Source organism: Macaca fascicularis, chromosome X (assembly GCF_037993035.2).
Source record: "Macaca fascicularis isolate 582-1 chromosome X, T2T-MFA8v1.1".
Classification (NCBI taxonomy): Eukaryota; Metazoa; Chordata; class Mammalia; order Primates; family Cercopithecidae; genus Macaca; species Macaca fascicularis.
In genome coordinates, this window is record NC_088395.1 from 135,616,535 (window position 1) to 135,633,602 (window position 17,068).

The 17,068-nt window shown below is 37.8% G+C and overlaps 1 long non-coding RNA gene across 7 annotated transcripts in view; it reads right to left on the reverse strand.

Annotated features, from left to right (window-relative positions):
* The window catches only part of LOC107128559 (uncharacterized), a 294,024-nt gene that overhangs the window by 199,293 nt on the left and 77,663 nt on the right, over positions 1-17,068 (reverse strand). The gene's annotated exons all lie outside the window — the stretch shown is intronic.

Genomic DNA, 17,068 nt, shown 5'->3' on the forward strand with positions numbered 1-17,068 from the left:
TATAATGCTGTTGTTGAATAGAGTATGCTATAGATGTCACTTAGGTCGAGTTGGTTGATGGAACTGTTCAAGTTTCCTTAACGTTTTATAATTCTTTTTCTTGTTGCTCTATCCATTATTAAACATGGAATATTGACATCTCCAAAACTTACTGAATTGTCTATTTCTCACTTTAATTCTGTCCATTTTTGCTTGACTTATTTTGACACTCTATTGTTAGATCCACATATAATTTTTTTTTATAGATTGACTTTTATTATTATAACCTGCCCCTCTTTGTCTCTAGTAATATTTTTGCTTTAAATTCTGTTTGTATGAGATTAGTAAAACCACTCCAGCTTTCTTAGGATTGTTGTTTGCATGGTATTACATTTTCCACATTTTTACTTTTAGCGCATTTGTATATTTGAATCTAAAGTATATCTCTTATGAACAGCAAATAGTTGAATCTTGTTTTCAAAAATCCAGTTTAACAATTTCTGTCTTTTGGTTGAAGTTTTGATCATTTTACAATTATTGTAATTACTGTTTTTGTTTTTGTTTTGTTTTGTTTTTTGAGGCAGGGACTCACTCTGTCACCCAGGGTGGAGTGCAGTGGCACAATCTTGCTCATTTCAACCTCTGCCTGCTGGGATCAAACAATCCTCTCACCTCAGCCTCCCAAGCACCTGGGACTATAGGCACATGTCACCACCCGGATAATTTTGTGTTGTTTTTTTATATAGAGACAGGGTTTCACTATGTCACCCAGGCTGGTCTTGAACTCTGGGACTCAAGTGATCTGCCCACCTCAGCCTCCCAAAGTGCTAGACTACAGGCATCAGTCACTGTACCCGGCCTGTAATTACAATTAAAGTAGGATGTATGTCTACCATACTGCTATTTTTCTATATGGATATATTTGTTCCTCTGTTTTACTTTACTGCCTTCTTCTGTCTTAAGTGATTATTTTCTACTATACCATTTTAATTCCTTTAACGATTTTTGATTATATTTTTACTTTTCCCAGTGGTTATTCTAGGGTTGACAATATACATTTTAACATTTCAAAATCTACGTGTATATTTATACTAACTTAATTCAGTAAAATACAGATACTTTGCTCCAACATAGCTCCCTTCTTTCCTCCTCCTTTGTGCCATTGTTAATGTACATATTACATCTGTATATGTTATAAACTCAACAATACAGCATAAGAATTGCTTTATACAATCTTTATCTTTTAAATGAGTTAAGAAAATGAAAGAGAGAAATATAGGGTCTTTTATTAGCCTACATATTCACCATTTTTGCTAATTTTTATTTCTTGCTGTGGACTTGAGTTTACTACCTAGTGTCATTTTCTTGCTCCAATATAGATCTATACCCTCTCCCCTCCTTTGTGCTATTATTATCATATATGTTACATCTTTATGTATTATAATCCCAATACAATTTTATAACTAGTATTTTATTCAATTATCTTGCCAAGAAAAAATAAGATTAGATAGATATAGATAGTTAAAACTTGAACAGCACAAGGGTTAGGGGCACTGACCCCACATGCTGTTGAAAATCCATGTATAACTCGACTCCTCAAAAACTTAACTACTAGTAGCCTACTATTGACCAGAAGCTTTACTGATAACATAAACAGGACACATACATCTGACCAAGCAGGTGAAAAATCTCTACAAAGAGAAACATAAAACATGGGTGAAAACAATAATAGATAACATAAACAAATGGAAAAATAGTCCACACTCATGGAATGGAAGAATCAATATTGTTAAAATGGCCATACTGCCCAAAGCAATCTACAGATTCAATGTTATTTCCATCAAACTACCAATGTCATTCTTCACAGAATTAGAAAAAACTATTCCAAAATTCATATGGAATCAAAAAAGATCTCCAACAGCTAAAGCAATCCTAAGCAAAAAGAACAAACCTACAGGCATCACATTACCTGACTTCAAACTATACTACAAAGCTACAGTGACCAAAACAGCATGGTACTGATACAAAAACAGATGCATAGAACAATAGAACAGAACAGAGAACCCATAAATAAAGCCACACAACTACAACCAACTAATCTTTTACAAAGTCAATGAAAATTAGCAATGGGGGAAAAACACCCTATTCAATAAATAGGGTCAAGATAATTGGCTAACCATATGCATACGAATGAAACTAGACCCCTATCATCAAATACAAATAATAACTTAAGATGGATTAAAGACTTGAGGGAGAGGTGGAGCGACATGACAAATAGAAAGCTCCACCAATCGTCTCCCAAACAAGGATACCAAGTTAACAACTACCTACACAGAAAAAATAAAAAATTAAAAAAACACCTTCAGAAGAACCAAGAATCAGGTGAGCACTCACAGTATCTGGTTTTATATCACTGAAAGAGGCACTGAAGAGATAGAAAAAAACAGTCCTGAATCATTGGTGCCACTCATCCCCCACTCCTGGCAGCCATGATATGGTGTGGAAAGTATCTCTGGGAATTGGGGGATGGAGAACACAGCAATTGTGAAGCACTGAACTCAATGCTGTCCTGTTAGAGCAGAAAGGAAAACCAGACCTAACTCAGCTGAGGCCCGCCCACAGAGGGAGCATTTAAACCAGCCCTAGCCAGAAGGGAATTGCAGATTCCAGTGGTCTGAACCCTGGTGCCAGCAAACCTTGCCACCAAGTGCCAAAGTGCTCTTAGTCTCTAAGTAAACTTGAAAGGCAGTCTAGGCCATAAAGATTGAAAGTAGTAGGAGAATCCTAGGGCTGAACTAGGGCCAGTGGATTGGGGAGGAATGTGACAAACTGAGACACCAGCTAGGGCAGCCAAGGTAGTGCTGGCATCATCCCTCCTCTAGCCTCAGGCTGCACAACTCACAGCTCCAAAGGAGACCCCTTCCTTCCACCTGAAGAGAGGAGAGGAATCCTGGGGAGGACTTGTCTTTCATCTTGAATACCAGCTCAGCCACAACAGGATAGGCACCAGTCAGAGAAGTGAGGTCCCTAATCTAGGCCCTAGCTCCCAGATGACATTTCTAGACACACCCTGGGCAGGAATGGAAGCTGCTGCTTGAAGAAAAGGACCTAGTCCTGCCTGCATTCATTACCCACTAACTGAAGAGTCCTTGGGCCCTGAATAACCAGCAGTGATACCAAGTGATATCGTCTGGCTCTGTGACCCCACCCAAATCTCATATGGAATTTTAATCAGAATTGTAATCCCCACGTGTTGGGGGAAGGACCCTGTGGGAGATGATTAGATTATGGGGGCAGTTCCCCCATGCTATTCTAGTGGTGAGTGAGTACTCACGAGATCTGATAGTTTTATAAAGGGCTTTTTCCCCCTTTGCTCAGCACTTCTTCCTGCCACCATGTGAAGGAGGACATGTTTGCTTCCCCTTCCACCATGATTGTAAGTTTCCTAAAGCTTCCTCACCCTGAAGAACTGTGAGTCAATTAAACTTCTTTACTTTATAAATTACCTAGTATTGGGTATGTCCTCATAGCAGCATGAGGACAGACTAGTACAGTAAATTGGTACCAGAAGTAGTGAAGCACTGCTGTAAAGAGACCCAAAAAATGTGAAAACAACTTTAGAACTAGGTAACAGGCAGAGGTTGGAACAGTTTCAAAGACAGGACGATGTGGGAAAGTTTGAAACTTCTTAGAAACTTGTTGAATGGTTTCAACCAAAATGCTGATAGTGATATGGACAATGAAGTCCAGGCTGAGGTGGTCTCAGATGGAGATGAGTAACTTGGTAACTGGAGCAAAGGTGACTCTTGTTATGCTTTAGGAAAGATCCTGGTGGCATTTTGCCCCTGCCCTAGAGATTTGTGGAACTTTGAACTTGAGAGAGATGATTTGGGGTATCTGGAGGAAGAAATTTCTTATTGTCCATATCACTATCAGCATTTTGGTCAAAGCCATTCAACAAGTCTCTAGAGAGTTCCAAACTTTCCCACATTTTCCTGTCTTCTTCTGAGCCCTCCAAACTGTTCCAACTTCTGCCTGTTACCCATTTCCAAAGTCACTTCCACATTTTCAGGTATTTTTTCAGTAGCATGCCACCCTACTGGTATCAATTGTATTAATCCTCTTTCATATCTGAGACTGGGAAGAAAAAAAGGTTTAATGAACTTACAGTTCCACATGGTTGGGAAGGCCTCACAATCATGGTGGAAGGTGAAAGGCATATCTCACATGGTGGCAGACAAGAGAAGAGAGCTTGTGCAGGGAAACTCCCACTTTTAAAACCATCAGATCTCATGGGGCTTATTCACTATCATGAAAACAGCACAGGAAAGACCTGCCCCCTTGATTCAACCACCTCCCACTAGGTCCCTCCCAGAACACATGAGAATTCAAAATGAGATCTGGGTGGGGACACAGCCAATCCATATCAGATAACAACACCCAAGTCTTTTCAAATATACATAAAGCCTTCCCAAGAAGAATGGCTACAAAGAAATCTAGCCACTGAAGACTACAATAAATACCTAGCCCTTCAATGCCCAAACACTGAAGAACATCCACTAGCATCAACACCATCCAAGAAAACATGACCTCACCAAATGAACTAAATAAGGCACCAGAGACTAATACTGGAAAAATGGAGATATGTGACCTTTCAGAGAGAGAATTCAAAATAGCTGCTTTTAGGAAGCTCAAAGAAAACACAAAGAAAAAAAATGCAGAATTCTATTAGATAAATTTAACAAAGAAACTGAAATAATTTAAAAGAATCAAGCAGAAGTTCTGGAGCTAAAAAATGCAACTGACATTCTGAAGAATGCACCAGAGTCCTTCAATAGCAGAATTAATCAAGCAGAAGAATTAGTGAGCTTGAAGATAGCCTGTTTGAAAATACACAGTCAGAGAAGACAAAAGAAAAATAGAATTAAAAAAATAAAGCATTACTGCAGGATCTAGAAAATAGCCTCAAAAGGGTAAGTCTAACAGTTATTGGCCTTAAAGAGAAGGTAGAGAAACAGATGGAGGTAAAAAGTTTATTCAAAAGGATTATAACAGAGAACTTCCCAACCTAGAGAAAGATATCAATATACAAGTAGAAAAAGGTTATAGAACACCAAGCAGATTTAACACAAAGAAGACTACCTCTAGGCACTTAAGAATCAAACCCCCAAAAGTCAAGGATTAAAAAAGGATCCTAAAAGCAGCAAGAGAAAAGAAACAAAAGACATACAGTGGAGTTCCAATACATCTGGCAGCAGACTTTTCAGTGGAAATCTTATAGGCCAGGAGAGAGTGGCATGACATATTTAAAGTGCTGAATATGTGCATGACATATTTAAAGTGCTGAAAAAAACATATACCCTAGAAAAGTATATCTGGTGAAAATACTCTTTTAAACATGAGGGAAAATAAAGACTTTCCCAGACAAACAAAAGCTGAGGGATTTCATCAACACTAGACCTGTCCTACAAGAAATGCTAAAGAGAGTACTTCAATCAGAAAGAAAAGAGCCAAGCATGATGGCTTATGCCTGTAGTCCCACTACTTTAAGAGGACAAGGCAGGTGGATCACTGGAGGCCAGGAGTTCGAGACCAGCCTGGCCAACATAGCAAAACCCCCTCTCTACTAAAAATAAAAATATATACAAAAATTTGCTAGGCATGGTGGCACATGCCAGGTACTCCAGAGACTGAGGCAAGAGAATCACTTGAACCCAGGAAGCAGAGGTTGCAATGAGCTGAGATCGTGCCACTGCACTCCAGCCTAGACAACAGAGTGAGACCCCATCTCAAAAAAAAAAGGTGAAAACTGCCATATATTTTTGGCTGGGTGTGGTGGCTCATGCCTGTAATTCCAACACTTTGGGAGACTGAGGCAGGTGGATTACTTGAGGTCAGGAGTTCAAGACCAGCCTGGACAACATGGTGAAACCCCATCTCTACAAAAATGGAAGGAAAAGGATATTAATGAGCAATAAACAATCACCTGAAGGAGCAAAACTTACCAGTTTACAACACTGTAACTGTGGTGTGTAAACTACTCTTATCTTAATTAGAAAGACTAAATGATGAACCAATAAAAAATAATTACAACTTTTCAAGACATAGTACAATAAGATATAAATAGAAATAAAAAACAGTTAAAATGCAGGGGAACAAAGTTATGGCAAGTTTTTGTTAGTTTTCCTTTTGCTTGTTTGTTTATGCAAATAGTGTTAGGTTGTTATTAGCTTAAAATAATGGGTTATAAGATAGTATTTGTAAGTCTCCTGGTAACCTAAAACCCAAAAGCATACAATGTATACAAAAAAATAAAAAGCAAGAAACCAAATCATATCACCAGAGAAAATCATCTTCACTAGAGGAAGAAAAGAATGAAAGAAAGAAGGAAGAGAAGACCACAAAATAATCAGAATACAAATAACAAAATGGCAGAAGTCAGTCCTTAGTTATCAATAATAACATTGAATCTAAAAGGGCTAAACTCTCCCATCAAAAGCAATAGACTGGCCGAATGGATGAAACAACAAGATCTTTTGATCTGTTGCCTGCACGAAACATGCTTTACCTATAAAGACACACACAGACTGAAAATAAAAAGATGGAAAAAGATATTCCATGACAACGGAAACCAAAAAAGAGCAGGAGTCACTATACTTAGAGCAGACAAAATAGATTTCAAGACAAAAACTATAAGAGACAAAGAAGGTCACCATATAATGATAAAACAGTCAATTAAGCAAGAGGATGTAACAATTTTAAATACATACGTACCCAACACAGAAGCAGTCAGATATATAAAGGAAATATTATTAGAGCTAAAGAAAGAGGCCCTAAAACAATAATAGCTGGAGACTTCAACACTCCACTTTCAGTATTGGGCAGATCTCCAAGACAGAAAACCAACAAAGACCAGACTTAATCTGCACTATAGACCAAATGGATCTAATAGATATGTACAGAACATTTCAATCAAGAGCTATGGAATACACATTCTTTTCCTCAGCACATGGATCATTCTCAAGGAAAGACCACATGTCAGGTCACAAAAACACATCTTAAAACATTCAAAAAATTTGAAATAATATCAAATATCTACTCTGACTACATGGAATAAAACTAGAAAGCAATAACTAGAGGAAATTTGGAAACTATACATGGAAACACATGGAAATCAAACAGTATCTTCCTGAATGACCATTAGGTCAATAAAGAAATTAAGAAAGAAATTGAAAATTTTCTTGAAACAAATGATAATGAAAACACAATATACCAAAACCTATGGGATACAGCAAAAGCAGCACTAAGAGGAAAGTTTATAGTTATAACTGCCAACGTCAAAAAAGAAAAACTTCAAATAAACAATCTAATAATGCATCTTGAAGAACTAGAAAAGCAAGAGGAAACAAAACCCAAAATTAGTAGAAGAAAAAATAATAATAAAGATCAGAGCAGATATAAACGAAATTGAAATGCAAAAGCAATTTTAAAAATCAGTGAAACAAAAATTGGGTTTTTTAAATGTTTCTTTTTTTCTTTTATTTTTCTTCAACTTTTATTTTAAGTTCAGGGATACATGTGCAAGTTTGTTACATAAGTAAATGTGTGCCACAGTCGTTTGCTGCACAAATCATCCCATCACAGGTATTAAGCCCAGCATCCATCAGCTATTCTTCCTGATGCTCTCCCTCCCTCTGCCCCCACCAACAGGTGCTCAGTGTGTGTTGTTCCTCTCCATGTGTCCATGTGTTCTCAACATTCAGCTCCCACTTACAAGTGAAAACATATGTTGCTTGGTTTTCTGCTCCTGGGTCCTGTCAGGGGGGCAGGGGAAGGGACAGCATCAAGATAAACAGCTAATACATGTGGGGTTTAATACCTAGGTGATGGGTTGATAGATGCAGCAAACCACCATGGCACACATTTACCTATGTAAAAAACCTGCACATCCGCACATGTATCCTGAATCTTAAAATTAAATTAAATTTTAAAAAATAAAGAGGTCTATTTCACATTCAGTTTTCACCATATTGCACTGTTGTTTACCTCTCACAAGCCTCAGACCATAGGATACGAGAAAAGTTAGCCCTTATTAGGAGAACCACACTACTATTTAGGGAAGACCAGAGGATAGTATTGCAAAAGGGAAGGTAGATGGGGTATGAGGCTATTAGATACATAGTATGCTAGTGTGCACTGGATAATAATTGTGGAAAGGATGAAGAGAGGAAGGAGAAGGAGAGTCAGAACCAAACGAAAATATAGAGTCACTGATTACATATTATATTTCAGTAAGAAAATAGTAATAAATGTCCTTTACATGAGCAGCCTTATAAACTCTTATAAGGTGCTTAGAAGAGTGTCTGGCATAGAGTATTCACTATATATGTCTGTTAAATACGTAAATGTTCAGCTGGGAAACTTACTAGTTGGAGATTTATGTGTTTAATTTTGACCTTAGGTTTCTATGTCTTCATCGGGAAAAGGGAGGTGGCAGCTTATACACTGAAAAATTGTGGTTAAATTTATTTTCATATATTTATGGTGGGAGTGCAAATTGGAACCAGCCTTTTGAAAAACAATTTGTTTCTATGGATAAAATCTTTACTTTTAAAATTGAAAAACTACAATTAAACCAATTTCTAAAACTTCCAAAGTAATCCAATACATTGTTGTAGTCAAGAGATGGGTATTTGTGCATTATTAAAGTCGTTGTGAAAAGATTTATACAGGCATACCTCCTTTGATTGCAAATCACTTTATTGTGCTTCACAGATTTTACATTTTTTACAAATTGAAAGTTTGTGGGAACCCTGCATCAAGCAAGTCTATTAGTGCTGTTTTTCCAACAACATGTGCTCACTTCCTGTCTCTGTGCCTCATCTTGGTAATTCTCACAATATTGTAAACTTTTTCATTATTATTATATCTGTTTTGGTGATGTGTGATAAGTGTTCTTTGATGCTACTATTATACTTGTTTTGGGGTGCCACAAACTGGGCCTATATAAGACAGCAAACTTAACCAACACATGTATGTGCTCCGACTGCTCTACCAACCAGCTATTCCTCCATCTCTCTCACTCTCCTTTGGCCTCCCTATTCCCTGAGACATAGTAGTATTGAATTTAGGCCAATTAATGATCCTACAATGTCCGCTAAGTGTTCAGTGAAAGGAAGAGTTGCACTTTAAATCAAAAGCTAGAAATGATTAAGATTAGTGAGGAAGATATGTCAAAAGTTGAGACAGGCCAAAAGCTAGACCTCTTGAGCCAAACAGCTAGCCAAGCTGTGAATGCAAATGAAAAGCTCTTGAAGGAAATTAAAAGTACTACTCCAATAAAAACACAAATGATAAGTGAAACAGTCTTATTGCTGAGAAAGTTTTAGTGGTCTGAATAGAAGATCAAACCAGAAACAACATTCTCTAAACCAAAGCCTAGAGCAAGACCCTAACTCTTCAATTCTATCAAAGCTGAGAGAGGTGAGGAAGCTACAGAAGAAAAGTTTAAAGCTAGCAGAGTTTGGTTCACAAGGTTTAAAGAAAGAAGCTGTCTCCATAACATGAAAGTGCAAGGTGAAGCAGCAAGTGCTGATGGAGAAGTTGTAGCAAGTTATCCAGAAGATCTAACTAAGATAATTGATGAGAGTGGCTACACCAAATAAAAGATTTTCAGTTAAGAAGAAATAGCCTGATATTGAAGGAAGATGCCATCTAGGACTTCCATGGCTAGAGAGGAAAAATTAATGCCCAGCTTCAAAACTTCAAGAATCTGGTTAACTCTTTAGGGTCTAATGCAACTCATGTCTTTACATTGAAGCCAATGCTCATGTACCATTCTTAAATCTTAGAGCCCTTAAGAATTATGCTAAATTACATGATCAAGAAATAACCATAGAAACAGTCACCCAGCAGCCCTCACTGCTGCTCTGTCTATGGAATACTCAGTCTTTTACTCCTTTACTTTTTTAATAAATTTGCATTCTCTTTAAAAAGAAAGAAGGAGCTAAATCTACTTTGCCTGTGTTCTAGAAATGAAATAACAAAGCTGGATGATAGCATATCTGTTTACACCATGGCTTATGAACATTTTAAGCCCACTGTTGAGGCCTACTGCTAAGAAAAAAAGATTCCTTTCAAAATATTACTGCTCACTGACAATGCATCTGATCACCCAAAAGCACTGATGAAGACGTATAAGGAGATTAATGTTTTCATGCCTGCCAACATAACATCTACTCTATAACCCATGGATCAAGGAGTAATTCTGACTTTTGAAGTCTTATTATTTAAGAAATACATTTCATAAGGCTATAGTTGCCATAGACAGTGATTTGTATGATAGATCTGGGCAAAGTAAATTGAAAACCTAGAAAGGATTCATTGTTCTAGATGCCATTAAGAACATTCATGATTCCATGGAAGGAGGTCAAAATGTCAACATTAACAGGAGTTTGGAAGAATTTGATTCCATCCCTCATGGATGATTTTGAGAGGTTCAAGACTTCAGTGGAGCAAGTCACTGCAGATGTGGTAGAAAAAGCAAGAGAACTAGAATTAGAAGTAGAGCCTGACGATGTGACTGCATTGCTGTAATCTCATGATAAACCTGAATGGATGAGGAGTTGCTTCTTATGGATGGGCAAAGAAATTGGTGTGGCATGTACTCCTGGTGAAGATACCATGAACATTGTTGAAATGACAGCAAGGGATTTAGAATACTACATAAAATTAGTTTATAAAGCAACAGCAGGGTTTGAGAGGATCGAATCTAATTTTGAAAGAAGTTCTACTAGGGGTAACATGTTACCAAACAGCATTGCAGGCTACAGAAAAATCTTTCGTCAAAACAATAGTCAATTGATGTGGCAAACTTCATTATTCTTTTATTTTAAGAAATTGCCACAGCCACCCAAACCTTCAACAACCACCACCTTGATCAGTCAGCCACCATCCATGTTGAGGTAAAACCCTTCATCAACAAGAGCATTATGACTCACTGAAGGTCCAGATGATTGTTAGCATTTTTCTACAATAAAGTATTGTTAATTAAGGTATGTATGGCATTTAAGACATGATGCTATCACACACTTAATAGACTACAGTATAGTGTAAGCATAACTTTTATGCACTGCGGAACTTAAGAAAAATTGTGTGACTTGCTTTATTGCAGTATGTGCATTACTGTGGTGGTTTGGAACCAAACTTGCATTATTTCCAAGGTATACCTTCAACAACAAAAAGACAAAACCAACAAAAGAGAAAATTTTAATTAAATTATGGTACATCCACTCAGAAGAATATTCCGCAATCATTAAAAATGATAGTAGGCCAGGCAGGGTGGCTCACATCTGTAATCCCAGCACTTTGGGAGGCCGAGGCAGGCAGATCACAAGGTCAAGAGATCGAGACCATCCTGGCCAACATGGTGAAACCCTGTCTCTACTAAAAATACAAAAATTAGCTGGGCGTGGTGGCACGTGCCTTTAGTCCCAGCTACTCGGAAGGCTGAGGCAGGAGAATTGCTTGAACCCAGGAGGCGGAGGTTGCAGTGAGCCGAGATCACGCCATGGCACTCCAGTCTGGGGACAGAGCAAGACTCCATCTCAAAAAAAAAAAGAAGATAGTAAAGGTAATACTGAAACATGGATAAAATTCTTATGCTGTAGCCAGATAGTAAACTATTAATATATGTATAGCATGATGTATCAATCAGGGCTCTCCAGATACATAGAACCTATAGAAGATATAGCTATATATTGATATATAGATATATATAGAAAGGAATACATATATATGATTTATGCATATGAAGAGTTATATATAAATAGAATATAAACATCCTATAGAAGTTTTATATTCATAAATCCTATAAATAAGAGAGAGAGATATAGATAAAGACATTTATTATAATGTATTATCTCACATAATAGGAAGGCTGAGAAGTCCCATAATCTATCATCTGTAAGCTGGAGACCCAGGAAAGTCAGTGGTGTAATTTGTTTTTTTTTTATTATTATTTATTTATTTTTTTTTTTTTTTTTTTTATTTTTTAAATTTATTTATTATTATTATTATACTTTAAGTTGTAGGGTACATGTGCATAACGTGCAGGTTTGTTACATATGTATACTTGTGCCATGTTGCTGTGCTGCACCCATCAACTCGTCATTTACATCAGGTATAACTCCCAGTGCAATCCCTCCCCCCTCCCCCCTCCCCATGATAGGCCCCGGTGTGTGATGTTCCCCTTCCTGAGTCCGAGTGATCTCATTGTTCAGTTCCCACCTATGAGGGAGAACATGCGGTGTTTGGTTTTCTGTTCTTGTGATAGTTTGCTAAGAATGATGGATTCCAGCTGCATCCAAGTCCCTACAAAGGACTCAAACTCATCCTTTTTTATGGCTGCATAGTATTCCATGGTGTATATGTGCCACATTTTCTTAATCCAGTCTGTCACTGATGGACATTTGGGTTGATTCCAAGTCTTTGCTATTGTGAATAGTGCCGCAATAAACATACGTGTGCATGTGTCTTTATAGCAGCATAATTTATAATCCTTTGGGTATATACCCAGTAATGGGATGGCTGGGTCATATGGTACATCTAGTTCTAGATCCTTGAGGAATCGCCATACTGTTTTCCATAATGGTTGAACTAGTTTACAATCCCACCAACAGTGTAAAAGTGTTCCTATTTCTCCACATCCTCTCCAGCACCTGTTGTTTCCTGACTTTTTAATGATCGCCATTCTAACTGGTGTGAGATGGTATCTCATTGTGGTTTTGATTTGCATTTCTCTGATGGCCAGTGATGCTGAGCATTTTTTCATGTGTCTGTTGGCTGTATGAATGTCTTCTTTTGAGAAATGTCTGTTCATATCCTTTGCCCACTTTTTGATGGGGTTGTTTGTTTTTTTCTTGTCAATTTGTTTGAGTTCTTTGTAGGTTCTGGATATTAGCCCTTTGTCAGATGAGTAGATTGCAAAAATTTTCTCCCATTCTGTAGGTTGTCTGTTCACTCTGATGGTAGTTTCTTTTGCTGTGCAGAAGCTCTTTAGTTTAATGAGATCCCATTTGTCAATTTTGGCTTTTGCTGCCGTTGCTTTTGGTGTTTTAGACATGAAGTCTTTGCCCATGCCTATGTCCTGAATGGTACTACCTAGGTTTTCCTCTAGGATTTTTATGGTATTAGGTCTAACATTTAAGTCTCTAATCCATCTTGAATTAATTTTCGTATAAGGAGTAAGGAAAGGATCCAGTTTCAGCTTTCTACTTATGGCTAGCCAATTTTCCCAGCACCATTTATTAAATAGGGAATCCTTTCCCCATTTCTTGTTTCTCTCAGGTTTGTCAAAGATCAGATGGCTGTAGATGTGTGGTATTATTTCTGAGGACTCTGTTCTGTTCCATTGGTCTATATCTCTGTTTTGGTAGCAGTACCATGCTGTTTTGGTTACTGTAGCCTTGTAGTATAGTTTGAAGTCAGGTAGCGTGATGCCTCCAGCTTTGTTCTTTTGACTTAGGATTGTCTTGGAGATGCGGGCTCTTTTTTGGTTCCATATGAACTTTAAAGCAGTTTTTTCCAATTCTGTGAAGAAACTCATTGGTAGCTTGATGGGGATGGCATTGAATCTATAAATTACCTTGGGCAGTATGGCCATTTTCACGATATTGATTCTTCCTATCCATGAGCATGGTATGTTCTTCCATTTGTTTGTGTCCTCTTTTATTTCACTGAGCAGTGGTTTGTAGTTCTCCTTGAAGAGGTCCTTTACATCCCTTGTAAGTTGGATTCCTAGGTATTTGATCCTCTTTGAAGCAATTGTGAATGGAAGTTCATTCCTGATTTGGCTCTCTGTTTGTCTGTTACTGGTGTATAAGAATGCTTGTGATTTTTGCACATTAATTTTGTATCCTGAGACTTTGCTGAAGTTGCTTATCAGCTTAAGGAGATTTTGGGCTGAGACAATGGGGTTTTCTAAATATACAATCATGTCATCTGCAAACAGGGACAATTTGACTTCTTCTTTTCCTAACTGAATACCCTTGATTTCTTTCTCTTGCCTGATTGCCCTAGCCAGAACTTCCAACACTATGTTGAATAGGAGTGGTGAGAGAGGGCATCCCTGTCTTGTGCCAGTTTTCAAAGGGAATTTTTCCAGTTTTTGCCCATTCAGTATGATATTGGCTGTGGGTTTGTCATAAATAGCTCTTATTATTTTGAGGTACGTTCCATCAATACCGAATTTATTGAGCGTTTTTAGCATGAAGGGCTGTTGAATTTTGTCAAAAGCCTTTTCTGCATCAATTGAGATAATCATGTGGTTCTTGTCTTTGGTTCTGTTTATATGCTGGATTATGTTTATTGATTTGCGTATGTTGAACCAGCCTTGCATCCCAGGGATGAAGCCCACTTGATCATGGTGGATAAGCTTTTTGATGTGTTGCTGAATCCGGTTTGCCAGTATTTTATTGAGGATTTTTGCATCGATGTTCATCAGGGATATTGGTCTAAAATTCTCTTTTTTTGTTGTGTCTCTGCCAGGCTTTGGTATCAGGATGATGTTGGCCTCATAAAATGAGTTAGGGAGGATTCCCTCTTTTTCTATTGATTGGAATAGTTTCAGAAGGAATGGTACCAACTCCTCCTTGTACCTCTGGTAGAATTCAGCTGTGAATCCATCTGGTCCTGGACTTTTTTTGGTTGGTAGGCTATTAATTATTGCCTCAATTTCAGAGCCTACTATTGGTCTATTCAGGGATTCAACTTCTTCCTGGTTTAGTCTTGGAAGAGTGTAAGTGTCCAGGAAATTATCCATTTCTTCTAGATTTTCCAGTTTATTTGTGTAGAGGTGTTTATAGTATTCTCTGATGGTAGTTTGTATTTCTGTGGGGTCGGTGGTGATATCCCCTTTATCATTTTTAATTGCGTCGATTTGATTCTTCTCTCTTTTCTTCTTTATTAGTCTGGCTAGTGGGCTGTCAATTTTGTTGATCTTTTCAAAAAACCAACTCCTGGATTCATTGATTTTTTGGAGGGTTTTTTGTGTCTCTATCTCCTTCAGTTCTGCTCTGATCTTAGTTATTTCTTGCCTTCTGCTAGCTTTCGAATGTGTTTGCTCTTGCTTCTCTAGTTCTTTTAATTGCGATGTTAGAGTGTCAATTTTAGATCTTTCCTGCTTTCTCTTGTGGGCATTTAGTGCTATAAATTTCCCTCTACACACTGCTTTAAATGTGTCCCAGAGATTCTGGTATGTTGTATCTTTGTTCTTATTGGTTTCAAAGAACATCTTTATTTCTGCCTTTATTTTGTTATGTACCCAGTAGTCATTCAGGAGCAGGTTGTTCAGTTTCCATGTAGTTGAGCGGTTTTGATTGAGTTTCTTAATCCTGAGTTCTAGTTTGATTGCACTGTGGTCTGAGAGACAGTTTGTTATAATTTCTGTTCTTGTACATTTGCTGAGGAGTGCTTTACTTCCAATTACGTGGTCAATTTTGGAGTAAGTACGATGTGGTGCTGAGAAGAATGTATATTCTGTTGATTTGGGGTGGAGAGTTCTATAGATGTCTATTAGGTCTGCTTGCTGCAGAGATGAGTTCAATTCCTGGATATCCTTGTTAACTTTCTGTCTCGTTGATCTGTCTAATGTTGGCAGTGGAGTGTTGAAGTCTCCCATTATTATTGTGTGGGAGTCTAAGTCTCTTTGTAAGTCTCTAAGGACTTGCTTTATGAATCTCGGTGCTCCTGTATTGGGTGCATATATATTTAGGATAGTTAGGTCTTCCTGTTGAATTGATCCCTTTACCATTATGTAATGGCCTCCTTTGTCTCTTTTGATCTTTGATGGTTTAAAGTCTGTTTTATCAGAGACTAGTATTGCAACCCCTGCTTTTTTTTGTTCTCCATTTGCTTGGTAAATCTTCCTCCATCCCTTTATTTTGAGCCTATGTATGTCTCTGCGTGTGAGATGGGTCTCCTGTATACAGCAGACTGATGGGTCTTGACTCTTTATCCAGTTTGCCAGTCTGTGTCTTTTAATTGGAGCATTTAGTCCATTTACATTTAAGGTTAATATTGTTATGTGTGAACTTGATCCTGCCATTATGATATTAACTGGTTATTTTGCTCGTTAGTTGATGCAGTTTCTTCCTAGCCTCAATGGTCTTTACATTTTGGCATGTTTTTTCAATGGCTGGTACCGGTTGTTCCTTTCCATGTTTAGTGCTTCCTTCAGGGTCTCTTGTAAGGCAGGCCTAGTGGTGACAAAATCTCTAAGCATTTGCTTATCTGTAAAGGATTTTATTTCTCCTTCACTTATGAAACTTAGTTTGGCTGGATATGAAATTCTGGGTTTAAAATTCTTTTCTTTAAGAACGTTGAATATTGGCCCCCACTCTCTTCTGGCTTGTAGAGTTTCTGCTGAGAGATCTGCTGTTAGTCTGATGGGCTTCCCTTTGTGGGTAACCCGACCTTTCTCTCTGGCTGCCCTTAAGATTTTTTCCTTCATTTCAACTTTGGTGAATCTGGCAATTATGTGTCTTGGAGTTGCTCTTCTCGAGGAGTATCTTTGTGGCGTTCTCTGTATTTCCTGGATTTGAATGTTGGCCTGCCCTACTAGGTTGGGGAAGTTCTCCTGGATGATATCCTGAAGAGTGTTTTCCAACTTGGTTCCATTTTCCCCCTCACTTTCAGGCACCCCAATCAGACGTAGATTTGGTCTTTTTACATAATCCCATACTTCTTGCAGGCTTTGTTCATTTCTTTTTCTTCTTTTTTCTTTTGGTTTCTCTTCTCGCTTCATTTCATTCATTTGATCCTCAATCGCAGATACTCTTTCTTCCAGTTGATCGAGTCGGTTACTGAAGCTTGTGCATTTGTCACGTATTTCTCGTGTCATGGTTTTCATCTCTTTCATTTCGTTTAGGACCTTCTCTGCATTAATTACTCTAGCCATCAATTCTTCCACTTTTTTTTCCAGATTTTTAGTTTCTTTGCGCTGGGTGCGTAATTCCTCCTTTAGCTCTGAGAAATTTGATGGACTGAAGCCTTCTTCTCTCATCTCGTCAAAGTCATTCTCCGTCCAGCT